This window comes from Manis javanica, chromosome 11, assembly GCF_040802235.1.
Source record: "Manis javanica isolate MJ-LG chromosome 11, MJ_LKY, whole genome shotgun sequence".
Classification (NCBI taxonomy): domain Eukaryota; kingdom Metazoa; phylum Chordata; class Mammalia; order Pholidota; family Manidae; genus Manis; species Manis javanica.
In genome coordinates, this window is record NC_133166.1 from 47,115,325 (window position 1) to 47,132,178 (window position 16,854).

Below are 16,854 nucleotides of genomic sequence, written 5' to 3' on the forward strand. Positions count from 1 at the left end.
TATAGTAATATAGAAATATAATATATAAAAGTATTAGGGGGTTGTATATATAAATACATTATATATATATTACTATATAAAACATAATTTAATTGTACTATTCATTCAGAAATAGTTGGTAAAGAGAGCCATGGATATATACGATTGTGATGGTTTGAGGGTTTGAAAGTGTGTTTACTGAACTGGCATGGATTTCATGAGTATTAATAATAATTAACAAATACTGAATGTTAAGTATTTCCAGGCATAATGCCAGCAAATTACATATTCTTTCATGCAAACTATCTGACAACCCTCCGAGGTAGATACTAATTTTAGATCTCATTTTATGTATGAGGAATGTGAGAATAAGGAGGTTAAAAATAACTTGTTCAAAGTTCCTGTCTAAGTAAGCAATAGAGTGACATGGACATTTTACAACCATATATTCCATGGCCGGTGCCCTTCCCCTTGGGAAAATCATTAATCATGTTATGTGCCAGAATTTGACTAAGTATGGCTCATAGGTAACAGGATAAAACTTTTGTTCAAACTTCTTTGATTAGTAAGCCACTTTAGAGGAAGTGAAAATCTAAGGGTATATTAGTCCAAAGAAACAAAAGAGAAATTATGGGGGAGTATGGTCAATAAAGTTGTAAAAGACAAGAGAGATAAAAGAAAGAAGAGAGAGAAACCATCTGGATAGTTTGACCCTAGTAGGCATTGAAAGGTGAAATGATGAGTGAAAAAGTCCCTTAATATGAGAACTCTGAACAATAGGAATATCTAATATTTAATTAGAAATTTAAAAAATTACTACCATATGAATACCTCTTTTGTTCTCTCAAATATTCAGTGATTTTTTTCTACACACTCAAGTATCCTGTGTTTGCTTAATCTCTCTCTCAGCCCTCTCCTATCCGTCCCTCTCTCCCTTGCCCAGGTCTGATATTCAAGGAGGGGCTGAGTTTCTGAGAGAAACATTACAGAACTGACAAGAGCCTGAGACAGAAGGCCAAAGTGTGCACATTCCTGGGCAAATCCAGAAAAAGTGACAGGCTGAACATCGGAGTCACCATGAGAATTCAAAACTCTGCCCCATCTGAGGAAGAATTAGAAATTCTAGGGTGTGTCCAGCGGAGCTCCAGTTAAATCTTATCTAGATCTGGTGGGTCACAAAATGTTATGACATTAACTTTTTACAGCAGCCCTCTGAGATGGATACTGGATATGAAGTACTTGGCACAAAGGTGAAGGTGGCTCTATCAGGAGATCATAGACTCTTCGTGGGACTGTGACTAAAGATAACCAGAGAAACTCCCCAGCACTCGCATGAGATGAGGTCACATAATAGGACATGCCCTGGAAAGTGGAGCACTCTGAGATAGTCTCTGAAAGTTACAAATCTTCCCAGCATCTCCTTTGGAAGAGCAATTAAAGCCAATATTTACTGCTCACTTATTTGAGCAACAGGAGCTGCCTAAGAGTAATGTATGTATCATATCTTTTAATCCTCCTTAAGACCCTTCGAGAAAGCACTGTTATCACCATTAGCCTACAGATGAGGAAACTGAGGTACAGCTGTCCAAGGACATACAATTACTAAAAAATGCTTATGGAATTCAAACCTAAGCAACTTGATTCCCATTCTTGTGTGCTTAACAACATTATTCATGTTGTCTCCTTTTTATGGCAGATAATAACAGCAACTATAAATATGACACACCTGAGACTATAACCAGCATTTATTGAACAACTACGCTGTGCTAGTTAATATGCATATATTGTCTTATTCAACATTATAAACACTTTTCAAGGTAGTATTAACTTCCCCACTTCCTTGTCAGGAAACTGAACCTCAAAAGGATGTAGTAATTTGGCCAATGTCACATGGCTGGCATCAGAAGTCATATTCAAATTCAAGATGTGTTGGGCCCATACCTCCCCAAATCTATGGTATTTCTACAAAGCAATGATGTATCTGTAGTTGCACTGAACAATCCCAGTAGATAACACTTTGGATATAATCTGCCTCTTCAATCTTAGAGAGAGTGTTTGTGTCTAAGGAGTGTGTAGCTATAGGTTGAGTACCTTTGGACACCCTAGGGTAGGGCTGGAGATCATGTTCAGTCCAAAGGCATTAAGGGGCCTCCTCTGCTGTGTAGAAAGCCAGAGGCCCCTCCACAACAAACACCTTGCCAATATGCCTGAGATCAGACTCTCTATATTTCCTCCACTAAAGGAAAAAAAAAATGAACTCTAGACTATCTCAAGAGCATGAGAAAACCACTGCAAAATACCAAGTGAGGTCTTACCATTATATTAGAGTAAATTCTTATATTTCCACTTACCTAAAATAGCTTTGGAAAAGTTGAGTAATCACTTAGTTCCTAAGAACTGTATCAAATGGCTTTTCTGAGGGAATTTTAGCCTAATTAGCCTCCAGTACATTCATGAAACTCCTTTCTTTGGCATGTGAGACATTACTCTTCCCTGGTTTTCTTCTTGCTCCTTCACTCTTTCTCTTTCTCTTGCAATGACACTCTGCTCTGGCCTTTTCTGTAACTATGATGCCTTTCCAGAATCCCATCTTTGATCCTCTTTCTTGATTACTCTGTTCAATGAATACTGTTATTTGTTTCCCCAGCAGCCTTTGCTATTGACAAAAGAACTCAACTTTTTCCAATCCTAACATTTGAACAGGACTGACACCTGGTATCTCCAAAGCAAGAATAGGCCTTTCCAGGCCTTCTCCAATAATCATAACCCCTTCCTCCTTCCTGGCTACAGTGGCTGGTTAACAAGGATGCACATGAAGTCAGGTGTAAGCGAGTCTGCACATTATGTTCCTCTAGCCAAATTAGTTGGGAGACAGTAAACACATGATTGAACCTGGCCAATCAGAGAAAATCTATGGAAGGCAGAGCAGGAATTGGTAGAAACTGGTTCTCACAAAGACATAATTATTCAGTTTCAGGCTAAATTTCAACTGGACCTACCCTATTTTTGGACATTTCAATTATGTGAATCAATAAATTCCAGAGTTTGAGTTTATCTTCATGTTACTTGTAGTTAACAGCTTTTCAAATTACCCTATATTATTTCCCTTTAAGGAATGAAATCGACTTTTTTTTACATATCATTATTTAATTTCTGTGAGTTTCCCAGGTTAAACAAGAAGATGTTAATGGAGTTAAATAAAATAATGTACTGAAGTTTTTAGCATCATGACTGGCACATAATCAATACTCAGTCAACGGTGGCATCTGTTATAATTATTTATGTTCATTCACCTATTATCTTCATCTCTGACTTGAGCTCCAAACTAAAATGTACAACTATTCATCACACATCTCCACTTGGATGATTCCTGAGCACTTCAAATCAATCCACCCATATTAAATCCAATATTGTGTTCACAAAACTGCTCTTCCTCTTCTGTCAGATGGATAATTATGTCCACAACACCTATTACAGCTGTCATCAAAATTTCCATCTTTTTAATCTCCAATGTCCAACCATTACCAAGTTCTAATGAGCTACCTCTGAAAAGTCTCTGGGATTTCAGCTTTACCCTTTCTGTTCTCACTATCACTGCCTTAGCCCAGGCACTTAGTGTTTTCCAACGGACTATGGCAATAGTCAGTTTATCCTCTATCCTCCAGTTATTCTTTAATCCAGGTCCTTCTAAAACAAATTAAAGCAGGCATTCATTTGTTTAAAATTCATAAAAACTATCCATAGCTTCCACTTCCTAGAGGTAAATTGCAAATCCTTAGCAAAATAAATCTTGCCTCTCAAAATCTAACTCCAACCCAATTATCAGTTTATATTTTTGTGACTTGTCCCCATTCAGCCTTTACTCTAGAGTTTTCATGTATCTTATCTTCATTCAGGCTGACAACTTGAAAAATTGCTACTCATCTTTAAGACTGGGGCAAATGCCATTTCCCCCAGGAAGCTTTCCTCAACTACCCAGAACAGAATTAGTCACTAGAACATAATCCAAGTTTCTACGATAATATTTATAAAATTATTTCTTAGTTTTTTATTTACCTGCATGACTCTGCTGTTAGATTCTGCATTGTTGAGGATAAGAACTATGGTTTATACCCTCACAACCTCAAAAAATACCTTTAAATGAGTAAAGCTGTCATCATGTGTTGATTACCTCCCATGTGCCTCAGATTATATGAGGTGTGTTAGTGTATTTCCTCATTTTTTCCATGAACCCTAAGACATAGATATCACCATTCCCATTTTACAGATGAAGAAACTGAATTGAGAAAGTTGACTTTCCCAAGTTCATACCATTAATAAGTACCAGAGCCAGAAAACAAACCTCGATCTGTATAATTCTACAACTATGACCTTTCCACTATGACTTACTGCTTTCTTAGGTATGAACTTTTTTCAATTCTCATTTAATCATTAATGTTTTGATGTTACCCAATATGTGTGCTTATGTTTTTGTTCAATTTCAAACGCTAATCAAGATTATTTTTTTCTGCCCCCTTTTTTGCTCGTAAGGATATCACTGAGTAACCTCCATAAAACTCCCGCTTGCTGAAGTAAAACACTTTCTATTGTATAAGCTTTAATTTCACTTTTTCTGACCTGACAGACAGAGTTATTTGGGCTTGGTGACTGGGATGTAACAAAAATAAAACATGCCAAGATTCTCCTAGTGACTTTACCCATAAAAGCAGGAATCCACCAAAGCCTTGTTGTGAAGTACCTGGTTATTATGACAGAAATATAGAGCAGGAACATTATGCTTTAATGAGCTCTTTCTCATTGGGGAGCTCTCTTTGGCATGGTTTGCACATAAATGCTTCACTCTTCTAAGACCACAGTCTCTAAGTAAGCAGTCCATTGTACTTGGCTACAAATAACATTGTGTTCTTGATTCTAAATGTCATTTCAACTGGTGCTTGATCTCCTTCACATTTGACTTGCATGAGTTTCCTAATCTTTCCTTCAGTATGCAAAATTATCTGCCTGCCAAATTTAGATAACTTCTTGGAACAGATTCAATTATATTTCATAGTGTAGCCCTATTACAATCAAGGTCAAACGTTGGCTTATAAGTTTTCAGATCATAGGAAAAATCTAAAACAAAAATCCCATTTTTCTTTTCTTTCACTTCTCTCCTACCCATACTGTTTACCAGGAAGTCCCTAATTTTATCAAATCCGTTAGAAGGCATAAGATTACAACAATCAATTCTATATTTGTATCTCAAGGGAATATTTTCTGGGCTGTTTTGGGTGCGTGTGAGGAGGAAGAGTGTTGAATTATCTATCAATACTAGCTGAAATGGCCAAAGTTAGACATTAGCTGTTCATTAATTACTATGAGCTCTAGTACTTTTTCCTGTGTATCTGTGTGTAGAGAACATGTGTGTGTGTGTGTGTGTGTGTGTGTGTGTGTGTGTTTGTGTAGAGGGTTGGGGATGCAGAGGAAAAAGAGAGAGAGAAACAAGAGAGAGACTTCTGTTGCAGAGAAAAATAACTTTCATCTGAAATGCATATAATGGGAGATAAGCTTACTAAATTTAGAACTAAGATTACTTAAAATTCTGTCTAGTAATCCATACGATTTTATCTGATGATACTAGTTTGTTTAATTGCCAGACTTTTCCCTTTTGATATTAACTGCCAGAAAGTTTAAGGCCAAATTTCTGGTTTACACACATTTTAAATGTGTGGCTCTTCATAGTTTGAATGATTTAGCCTTATTTATGGTGGCATCTTGTATCCAGTCTTTTGTGAACTTTTTTTTCTGTATTTTTTTTTGCTGTCTTTTAACCCAGGCTAATTTATCATATTCTATTGCTCTCTACAAGTCATTTCTAAGACTCCTGTAATAATAGATAGTCATTTTGAAGCTCTTTAAATTGGGAATTAACTGAATAATCATCTCATATCCTCATATCACTTTTTTTTGCTTTTGTTGTTACTGTGTGTGCTCACTGGCTGCCAGGCAGAGACTGGATGTGGAGTTTAGCTGTCAGTCTGAGGGTATCTTCAAAGAACTTTGATTCTTACTCTAAAATCTCTTAAACTTGCTTTGCCTTTCACATTCCTTTATTCTGTTTCTGGTTCTCCTCCACATTTACAGGCCTATGAATCATGAATTCTAGTTTACAAAGCATTTCACAGCTCCTATTAAGCAATTTCCCTACCTTATATTTCCCTCCATTCTAATCCACCCTGCAGTCCACACTGTAATTTCTCTTAAAATAGGCTACACTCCAACAACTCTCATTGGCTAGCCCCATCTTCTGTTACAAATTGTTCCTTTGTCTGTCGCCCACATGAACCCTCCTTGTCCATTCTAATTTTTCCACAGCAGCCCCATCTTCATTCCTACTTACCACATGTTCATGCAAGTTCCACTAACTGAATTACAGGCCCTCTCCTTTCCTCCAGTTCAAATCCAATCCTCTTTTTAAGACTCAGTTAAGCCATGATTGCTTCACAAAGGTCCTGAATCTCAGAGCTTGTTCCCCATCAAATGTGCTAATTGTTTCAACTTTTCTCCCCCACTTTCTCCAACTGAATTATGTGTACATTGATGGCAAGCATATTATGGTACCATTCTCTTAGTCATGTAACTAAGCACAGCATTGAGAATTAGTAAAAAATTAGTAGAATTTACTGAACCTTGGTCACTCACAACATAATCCAGTGTTCAGTTTTAGAATCAGTAAATAGAAGGCCTGAAATGCCCCAGAAATTCCTTAATCATTTGTCCAGTAAACATTTCATGATGATAAAACTGAATCAAATTTGCAATAAAATCAGATCTCCAACACAGTATCGATGAAAATTCTATGGCCTGTGATTAGTTACTCTAAACTGTGATTGAACAAGGTCATGGGGAAATATTTGTTGATGGTAATGAACTTGGGTTTTCTTTTCATATACAAGACTCATATTCCTTCTCAGATGTTTGAAAAGTTAGTCTGAGCTTTCCGAGATTCATATGCCCTTAGTGCCTCATTTACAGATAAGTCAGCTGTATAATCTGCATGCACCCCACCATTCCCCTTCCCTACAAGTAGCATAGGCACACTTCCTGTGCCTGACCAAGTGGGCCAGCTTGGTAAGTGGTCAGGCTAACTCTTCCTCTGTGAAGACCCTTCTTCCTATCACATGGGCCAAGGTACAATTAGAACAAGCACAGAACAACGGACAGGTCAGCTAGAGTCTCTTTAGAGGAGGACTTGTATTAGATGGAAATTCACATCCTATGGCTCTGCAGTCCCCTGTTCTCATGATATTGTTAGGAGTTTGTTCTGTAGGCCATGAGTAGTCACTGGAGATTTGTGAGTTGAAGATTGATGTAATCCTCAAAATTAAATGCCATTTAATACATGTAGAAAGAATGATATGGTTTTCAACAAATCCCAATATTGTAGTAGTTTTTACTAATAGCTGATTCAGGTAAGAGTTAGCAATGGATGCTAAAACCATCAGGTGAATGGCTAATGGTATGGGGATTAGTATATCTGTGGTCTCAGACTATCTCCCACAGACTAGCAATTACTATGAAGGTGAAGTGGCACTGTAAGAAATCTGAAAAATACCACTAGTCAAGTATGAAGTTAAATCACCAGTGACAGAACAATCTGTTATGTGCCTCCTGCTGTAGTACACTGAGATGACACATCACTTACGTAGTGTTACTGCCAAAATGCATCCGTTGAGTCTAATCATGAAGAAAAAAATTTTGGAAAACCCAGGTTGAGGTACATTTTGTAAAATAACCATCCTGTACTCTTTAAAAACTTCAGCAATGAGTAATCCTACTTTGGATTTTTTTCTTTTTTCTGTGAAGGGCATTTTTGGAACAACTGACGTAATGTGAATATTAGATAAGAGTATTACTGTTAATTCACTATGCAGTCTGCTGATTGCACTGTGGTGATAAGTGAATGAGGACATCAAAAGCTACATTCTGACATATAAAGTATAAGTGTCATAATGTCTGCCATGTACTTTCAAGCATTTCATAAAGAATATACCTATATAATGTGCATATATGTGTAGATATGATACATATATATCTATCTTTACATATCATATGCATACATTTCTATCTGCACATGAAATATAGATAAATATAAATGGAAGGAAAAGTCAGGAAGGTGAAGGGATTATGAGAGTTTATAGTACTATTCTAGTGAGTCTTCCCTAACCATGTGGTAGGCAGAAGAGCGGCCCTCTAAAAATGTCCACATGTAATGCACAGAACTTGTGACTGTGTTAGGTTACATGGCAAGGAGATATGAATATTACTGATGAAATTAAGGTTGTTAATCAGCTGAACTTGAGATGAGGTGATTATCCTGGTTATACTGGGCCTGATGTAATCACTAGGGTCCTTACCATTGGCAGGCGAAACGAAGTGTCAGCCTGAGGACTCAACCTGATGCTGCTGGCCTGGAACAGAGAAAGGGCTCACAGGCCAAAAAGTTCCATCAGCCTATAGAACCTGGGAAAGGCAAGGAATTAGATTCAACTCTAAACCCACCAGAGGAATATAGACATGCTGATTTTACCTAAGTGAGCCCCATTTCAGACTTCAGCTCTTCAGAGCTGTAAGATAACAAATCTGCATTAGCTAAGCCATTAAGTTTGTAGAATTTATTAGAACAATAGAAAGCTAATACACTTATTTTTTCCCTCCAAAATTAAAGATTAATAAGACAAGGTTATATCAGAATGATTTTTAAGAAGGCTATCTCTGAAGACAGGGTGTTGAATTACATAGGTAAGATATCTACAGGACCTGTAATCTTTTGGAAGCTTGATTTGTAATACAAATGAAGATGAGGATACAGAGTGGTGCATCTGGAAATCAACACGTTGCTGAAATACAATGAAACCAAAAGGAAGAGAGGCCTTTTTGAAGAAAGTTTTCATCCTGAGAGTTCTTGGGCATTTATCAAGAGAGGAAGGGAGAAAAAGACACAGCTTTAAATAAAACAAATATATAATATATATATATATAGATAGATAGATAGATAGATAGATAGATAGATAGATAGATACACACACATATATACATAATACACAAATATATGTATATACATAAATACATATATATAATATTTACTTATGTATAATATTTATGTATTTATCAAGTGTCATTTGGGGCATGTGAAATATTACAGAGGGTACTGAATTCTAGTCCTACCTTTGCCATCTTATTCTGTAAGACTAGAAAATAATATAAATCCTCTGAGCCTCAGACTCATCAACTGTACCACAGAAAAATGACACCTATCTTGATGATTGCTGTGAGAATGAAATGAAAAACACACAAATATCCAAAAGAGGGGTTAGCACAAAACGGCTGGTCAGTCTAAGCACAGGCACTATGTTTATTGCTGTTTGCTGTTGTTTGTACCACTGCTGCTGGTTCTCAATGCCACTGAACTCTCTCGGCTCCTCACTCTTTTGACCCCTCTCCACCAATCATTTCTGGCTGCTTCTCAATGTGTCCATCCCTTACATTCAGGCATTTCTTAATCTTTAGCCCTTAGCCTTCATTTGTTCTCAAACCATAGTCATTCCCTGGATGGCCTTTTCACTTTGATTACTTAAAATATGCCTCACCGTGGATGACATCTTAATATATGTACCCAACTGAGTTCTCGTGTCTGAGTCCGTCCTATCATCAAAATCACAGAAAGGCCGACATGTAAATTATTCCTTTCAGAGGTTTGTAGAGGACAGAAGAAAGAAGACTAGGAAAATGGCTTCAGGGAAACATACAACTGAGCAAAACTAGTTTTATTAATCTGTATCATTTTATTGTATTTTTTAAGAATGAGGGAGGTTTAGTTAATTTATAGGCTATTGGGAAATTGCAGAAGGAAATAAAAGTAAGAGAAAGATGACTGATTGAAGAGGCCAGACATCCGAGAGAATTAGAAACATGGCATCAAGGGAGATTTAGAGAGAGAAGGTCCGGTGAAGCGTGAGTATGAGAATGATGGGCAGGTGAGGACACACAGTCCCCGGAAGTGAATTAGAAGGAGAGAATTAATCAGCTACTGAGGTGCTTTGAAGGATTAACTCACTTCTTTAAAGTTTTTTGTTCCCAGAAGCTGTAACTCTCAGGTGTTGGTAGGTACCTGGTATGTATAGTGCTTCTTATATCTGAGGAACCTGCACTGAAATAGAATTGAAATATTTTTAGTAATTTCGATGTTGATTTTTTGACCAAAGAGCCATCTGTACATCTGACAAAATGCCATAGGCAATTTGAAGGCCACCATGTCTTTTCTTCAACTATTAGAAAAGCGAATGAATAGGTGAACTCTGTGTGTGTGTGTGTGTGTGTGTGTGTGTGTGTGTGTGTGTGCGTGTGCGCGCCTCTGTGTGTCTGTCTCAATAGAGCATCCAGATAAGATTTTTTGCACACTATGAAATTCTAAGAATCTTCATAGTATTTTCCTTGTTAGTCTAATGCACAGAGAGCCTTCTGTGTGACTGTCATTTTCCTGGACATCTGGGAAAAGTCTCAGAACGCAGCAAACACACACAGTAAGGCTCACTATGAATTTCCAGGGATTGAAGACAGTAGATCATTCAGAATAAGGTTGATGGTAGAACTGCCAGAAATGGGCTGCATGCCTAACTCAAATGACCCTTTCCGTTAAAAAAAAAGTCATAAAAAATGATTGTATAAGACCTCAGTCCTGCTCTAACACATGAGTAGGATTTGTATTCAGTCTGTGGTCTACAGTCTGAAGCAAGTCTAATGAGAACCAGCTGTGTTGTAATGAGTGCAACTAGGCCGGCAGTGGCTCAGCCTTCTAGGGGACCACACGGGGGCAGCCTCCTCATGCTTATCGCCTGCGCTGTTTCCCTCCGTCTGCCGGGCTTGGATTTCAGGGTAGTGGGGAGGACTGAAAGTAAGGTTGCAATCAAGGGCCACAAGTAAATGAAAGGCAATTTATTTTACTTTTTAAAAACAATATATATATATATATATATATATATATATTTTTTTTTTTAATTTATTTAACTGTTTTGTCCTCACGAAGACATTGAAAGCACGAGTATATTTACGGCACCCAAGTTCCACCTGGGCTGACGCTGCTGGGCCTGGCGGGCCTGAGGCCCTGCGGAGCCAGTGTGAGCCTGGAAGAGAGAGGAAGCCTCTTCCTGGATGTGGCAGCCACCTCAAGGCAAGGTCCTTTTTGCATGCAAGCATGGAAGGATTCTTTCTTGTTTTTTTAATCTTTGAACTGGTTGAAAAGTCACTTTACCTATTATTTACTTTAAATTCTAATTTTAATATAATTGTCTCCTTTCAGTACAATTTAACTGCATACTTTGTCTTGCCCGAAATTCATTCAATAAAGGCAATAAATAACATTGGAAGCTCCTTTGTAAAAACATTTCATTTGGCAAGCCATGCATACCAAACAAGGAAACATCTTAAAAATCAAGAAAAAGTAAAAGAATAATATAAAACAACATAATCTTGTTACCGCCCAAAGATAAATCCTGTTAACTTATTTTATAACATCCTACATCTATATAAATAGTTATTTTCAAAAATGGGATTTTACTATATATAGATGCTGTTTTGTAGATTTTTTTTAAACATTTAAGTGTAGTATATGCATGTTTCTGTATCAAAAATGTATTTCCATACATTTGAAGTTATAGTACATCCAGTGCCAATATGTTATCTTATGTTTAAGTCTTTACAACAAACATGTTCTTAAAAATGCTATAATTCTATAAATGAACAGTTAAGGAGAGCAAGAAAGGGTAGAAGAGAAGAATGTGAGTGAAAGTAGAAAAGATGTAGATTAGAAGAGGAGGAAACACAGAAGAATGAAGCCAGAAAGGAAGGACAGAAGCATGCAGATGTAAGGGGTATAAGAAAGGAAGAAAGGGGACAAGGACGAGAACAGAAAGGCAGAAATGATCTGCAATAAACCACCAACCAGAGGCTGGATTCTCATTCAGGTCCGAGGTTTCAGATCATCAGCCTTTATCTTTGCTCTTTGAAATATTCAGCTGCTGACAGACAATGGCTCTATAGTTGTTCTTTATCTTAAAAGCCAGTTGGTTCTCACTGAAGTACATGGTAAAGGAATGGTAAGAGCATATATTAATACTGAAATTATTTTCCGGATGCAACTATAGAACAGAGGAACATAAACTTATGATTTGGAGTTAAGCAGAGGGCCAAATCTCTAGGAGAAAAAAAGTCACAAAACATGTTTCTATTTCTAGTTCATTCCAACAATAAGATTATGAAGAGAACATTCAACCTGACATTATCCTTTATATGAAATGATGCCCATGAATTACAGTTATATCATATTTAAAGTGAAAAAAATTAATGTGTGTTTACAAATATATGTGCATACACATTTCAGTACAAGCAGATAAAAAATGTGCAGTACATACTGGATTGTCACCAGCTGTAAAACTGGGACTCTGAGTGGATGGTATAAGGATAATTTGACTTCCTATCTGATATTTTTATAGTAAGCCATGTATTGTTTTTATAAATAAAGATAAGCAAATAAAAAGACAAAATGTCAGCTCACTGAGCATCAATTATTCATGAGCAGAAGGAAATGTGGACAATTCTGCAAAATACATCAGTGATAGCTGACAGAACTCTGTCTCACTCCACTGAGCGCTTTCTCCACCAGCATCCCAAGGCCTTAGTCTCAGCTGGTGGCATGTGACTCTCACGTCATAGTGTGCATTTTAGGCTTCCTTTCAAGAAAATTCTTTGTGAAGCTTGGACCTCTTTATCTTCAAATAGTTGCAGATGGCAGCATTAGGTTTCATGAAGGAATAAGGTGGATTAACAGATCTGAGTCATTAACATACAAGTGGCTTCAGAGGAAATGAAAAATTTTCAAACGAAGACTTATGCTGGGAGTAAAACAATAAGATGAGAAGTAAAGACAAGGAAAATATTAAGTTCCACATGTTCCAAAATTAAATTAAATGTGGAAGAATTGGGATTGATCCAATCTGATGATTCCCCAAAATCTTAAATTGCATGCTTCTAGTAATCTATAAAGATTATAATAGGGGTCTGTGAGCCATTTTTCAGTATTAAAATCTAATGACAATCATTTGTTTTACCACAATAAGCTGCATAATTTAGCTAAACATTAAGAATATTAAGGATTTTCCCTCGTTGGCAACTTTCTCACTTTACTTGGATACATCATGCCAAGTGCTGATGTAGAAATTCTTAGCTTTTTAATAACAATGGGAAAATAATGAACATTTACTTAAGTAGTGGAACATTTACCCTGCTTTTGCCATTGATCCTATCTATTTCCTCAACTCTAGCCTTTGTGTAATCTTCCAGCATGTTTCCCTACCCATGCCCTGTCTAGTAACTAGCCACATGATTCGCCTCAGGACCCTCATCCCTCATCTGTACCTGACACCTCTGAGCAGCTCTAGTACGACCTACCCAGCATTCCAGGCTGCTCTTCCTCGTCCCCTGCAGAAGTGGAATGGGATCTGCTTTTTCTTGATTGGGAACATGCGCTTTGTATGTTTAGATCTAGTCTAAGGGTGATTTTCCAGCAGCAGCCACTAGAGACCCAGGCTCCTGACTTGACTGGGGATGCCATTTGGGAGCTTGCTAAAGCTAAGGTGGCCGAGGAAAGCTTTTAGTAAAAATGGTGAGGGCTAATTTGAAGCACGAACATTTTGAATGGAGTCTCACCTTTTAGTTCTAAAGTAAGAGGAAAATGTCTCTTCTTTCACAGTCATTATATCTCTCTAGGAAAATTTTCAGAGGATAATTTAGCAATTGACTACTTTGTGGGCAACTAAATTCTTGTAGAGACTCTGTTAAGACCTTGCAGAGATTCAAGATGAAGCAACCTAATTCTTGTTCTCTAGCAGTTTATGAGTGTGATAAGCAGGTCGGTATAATACAGCATAAGGTTGACTAAAATACATGTAAACGTCTATGAAAGTGCAGAGGCAGAATTGCTCAAAGGATTTTATGTTTCTTAAAGAAACATTTGAACTAGTCCCAAAGATTTAATAAAAACTTTTTTAAAAATTAAGATGGGTGAAGAGGATCAACAACAACAATTGGAAAGCAACTTTTTAAAAAGATTTAAAAAATGGTTGGTTTTTTAAATGGAAAGAAAGAGGATTCCAGCTGGAGGGAACAGGATGAGCGAAGGCTTGCGGGCATGAAAAATGCATGGTCGAATGGAGGATAATAGTGTAGTATTATTGCTAGACCTAAGTGGAGGGGCCCTTAATGGGAAGAAAGTCAGAAAAAAATTTAAGACCAGAATATACAGTGCCCTGCCAGGCTAAAAAAAATTTCACTTCTGTCTATATTCAGTGAATATAGACACTGTGCCTTAAAAAGATTTATCTGGCAGTAGTAAGGTAATAAGATTGGAGGCCAGGAAACAAATTACTAAAATAATACTAATGGCAGATGTTGAAGACCTAAAATAGTACATTTTGAAAAGGAAGAGACAGCAGTTTGGTCCCCAAAATATCTGTAGTTTGAGAAGGTGGGCATTGAGATTTTTCCTGTAGTTGTCAGTTCCATCCCTGTCCCTGCCCTCAAGGAAGATCTAAAGTAAATATTTCTATTTTAAAAAGAGGTTTATAAAAACAATCATAGAGAAAAAAAATTCTTGGTCTTATACCACCCACAAAAATAAACTCGAAATGGCTGAAAGTCCTAAATATAAGACCGGAAGCCATAAAACTCCTAGAGGAAAACATAGTAAAACTCTTGAACATCAGCACTAGCAATTTTTTCTGAATATGTCTCCCCAGGCAAGGGAAACAAAATAAAAAATAAGCAGGTGAGACTATATCAAATTTTAAAAGGGTTCTGTGCAGCAAAGGAAACCGTCAACAAAACACAAAGGCAACCTACATGGGAGGATATATTTGCAAATAATATATCTGATAAGAGGTTAATATCCAAAGTACATAAAGAACTCATACAGCTTAACACCAAAAAACCCCAAATAATCAAATTAAAAAATGGGTAGAGGACCTGAATAGACATTTTTCCAAGGAAGACATACAACTGGCCAACAGACACATGAAAGGATATTCAACGTCACTAATCGTCAGGAACATGCAAGTCAAAACCACAATAGATACCACTTCACATCAGTCAGAGTGGCTAATACCAACAAGACAAGAAATAACAAGTGTTGACGAGGATGTGGAGAAAATGGAGCCCTCCCACACTGTTGGTGGGAATGTTAACTGGTGCAGCCACTATGGAAACAGTATTGAGGTTCCTAAAAAAAACAAAAAAGAAATACCGTTTAACCCAGGAATTCCACATTTTAGTTTACCTAAAGAAAACAAAATACAAATTTGAAAAGATATTTACACTCTTATGTTTATTGCAACTTTATGACAATAGCCAAGATATGGAAGTGACACATAAGTATCTATTGATAGATGAATGAATAAATATGTGGATAAAGAAGATACACAATGAAATATTACTCATCCACAAAAAAAGAATGAAATCTTGCCTATTGAGACAATATGGATGGGCTTAGAGGGTATTATGCTAAGTGAAGTGAGTCAGGGAAGGCAAATATTATGATTCCACTTATATGTGGAATCTTAAAAACAAAACAAATGAACAAACAAAACAGAAATAGATTCAAACATAGATAACAGACTGGTGGTTTCCATAAGGGAGGGGATGGGAAGATGGCAAAATGGGGGCTGAAAACTAAAAAAAAAATCTTGCTGTGCTCAAGGCATCCATAGTGCCCTCCAAAGAGGGAGAGCCCTGGCCAAGTAATGGCCTGATGCTCACCTTTCCAGATGTGTTTTATCCTTTAAACTGCACCTACAATGCAGTCAAAGAAAGGGAATTGTAAAATTTATTGTTTCTATAGAGAAAAATGTCATCCGTTTGCCTCCTCATGGGAGGGTGAGTTTCACAAACTTACCCTCAGAAATTGATTTTGAATTAACAATTTAAAATATGATCATGACAAATTTAGGCCACAGAAATTGGAAACTTCAAACTAAAGAATGGAGGACTTGAGGGGCAACTTGGTGTTTATTATCTTTTCATCTTTATTTTTTTCACTTAATAGAGAACTTCATTCACTCTTGGGTCATGACCAAGGGGACCATGTTTTGTTACATCCCAGAAAGTCCTTTAAGTTATCAAGCCAGGGAGCATTTTTCATCACCTTTATGTACCAACATGATCTCAATGTATTGATAAATTCTGAACAAAATTAAATTCAATAGTGATTACTTGTATGGCCTTACGATTTCCACTAAACATTCAGAGATATTAAAAACAATTAATGATTCTTGTCACAACCTTTTATTCCTAAATCCTTAAGGACCCCAGTAACCTTAAGTGAGAAACTAGTTCAGATGAGAATGAAGCATGGAGAAGGGAAGTGATTTACAGGAAAATATAGGTATCTTCAACATCCTATAATTTAACCTTAAATAGCTTTTCAGGAAAAGAAACCAGTCTTATGATCTGTTTCAGTGGTACTTTGTGTCTCTAGATTGTGAGACTGGTTTACATATTGTCTGGCTTCTGACTTGGTAGAATGCCAGTGGCTGCCCCCTGAGCACTGCTCTTGAATGTAGGTTTTTCCCAAAAAGTGTTTAATTATACTAAAAAAGCAGCTGTCTTTGATACCACAACTTGCTTAGCTAATTTCCCCAGGTTGCTTTGAATCTGCCATCTGGCTACATTACTGCTCTCTTTGGATTACTTTTAAATAACCATGACAAGGAAAATTTTTAAAAATAAAAAGATCAGAAAGACAAATACACACACACACACAGAAACAGAAACAATGGAAAGAAGCAA

At 36.9% G+C, this 16,854-nt stretch overlaps 1 long non-coding RNA gene across 3 annotated transcripts in view; it reads left to right on the forward strand.

Moving 5' to 3' along the window:
• LOC108385369 (uncharacterized) overlaps positions 1 to 16,854 on the forward strand; it is a 45,847-nt gene that overhangs the window by 4,349 nt on the left and 24,644 nt on the right. The window contains exons 2-3 of one of the 3 annotated variants that reach the window (XR_001850269.3): positions 923 to 1,470; positions 11,045 to 11,388. This is a non-coding gene — a long non-coding RNA (uncharacterized lncRNA). Of the gene's footprint in view, positions 1 to 922; positions 6,802 to 11,044; positions 11,389 to 16,854 lie in introns of those variants that run through there. The other 2 variants (XR_012122658.1, XR_012122657.1) reach the window with 2 other exon arrangements.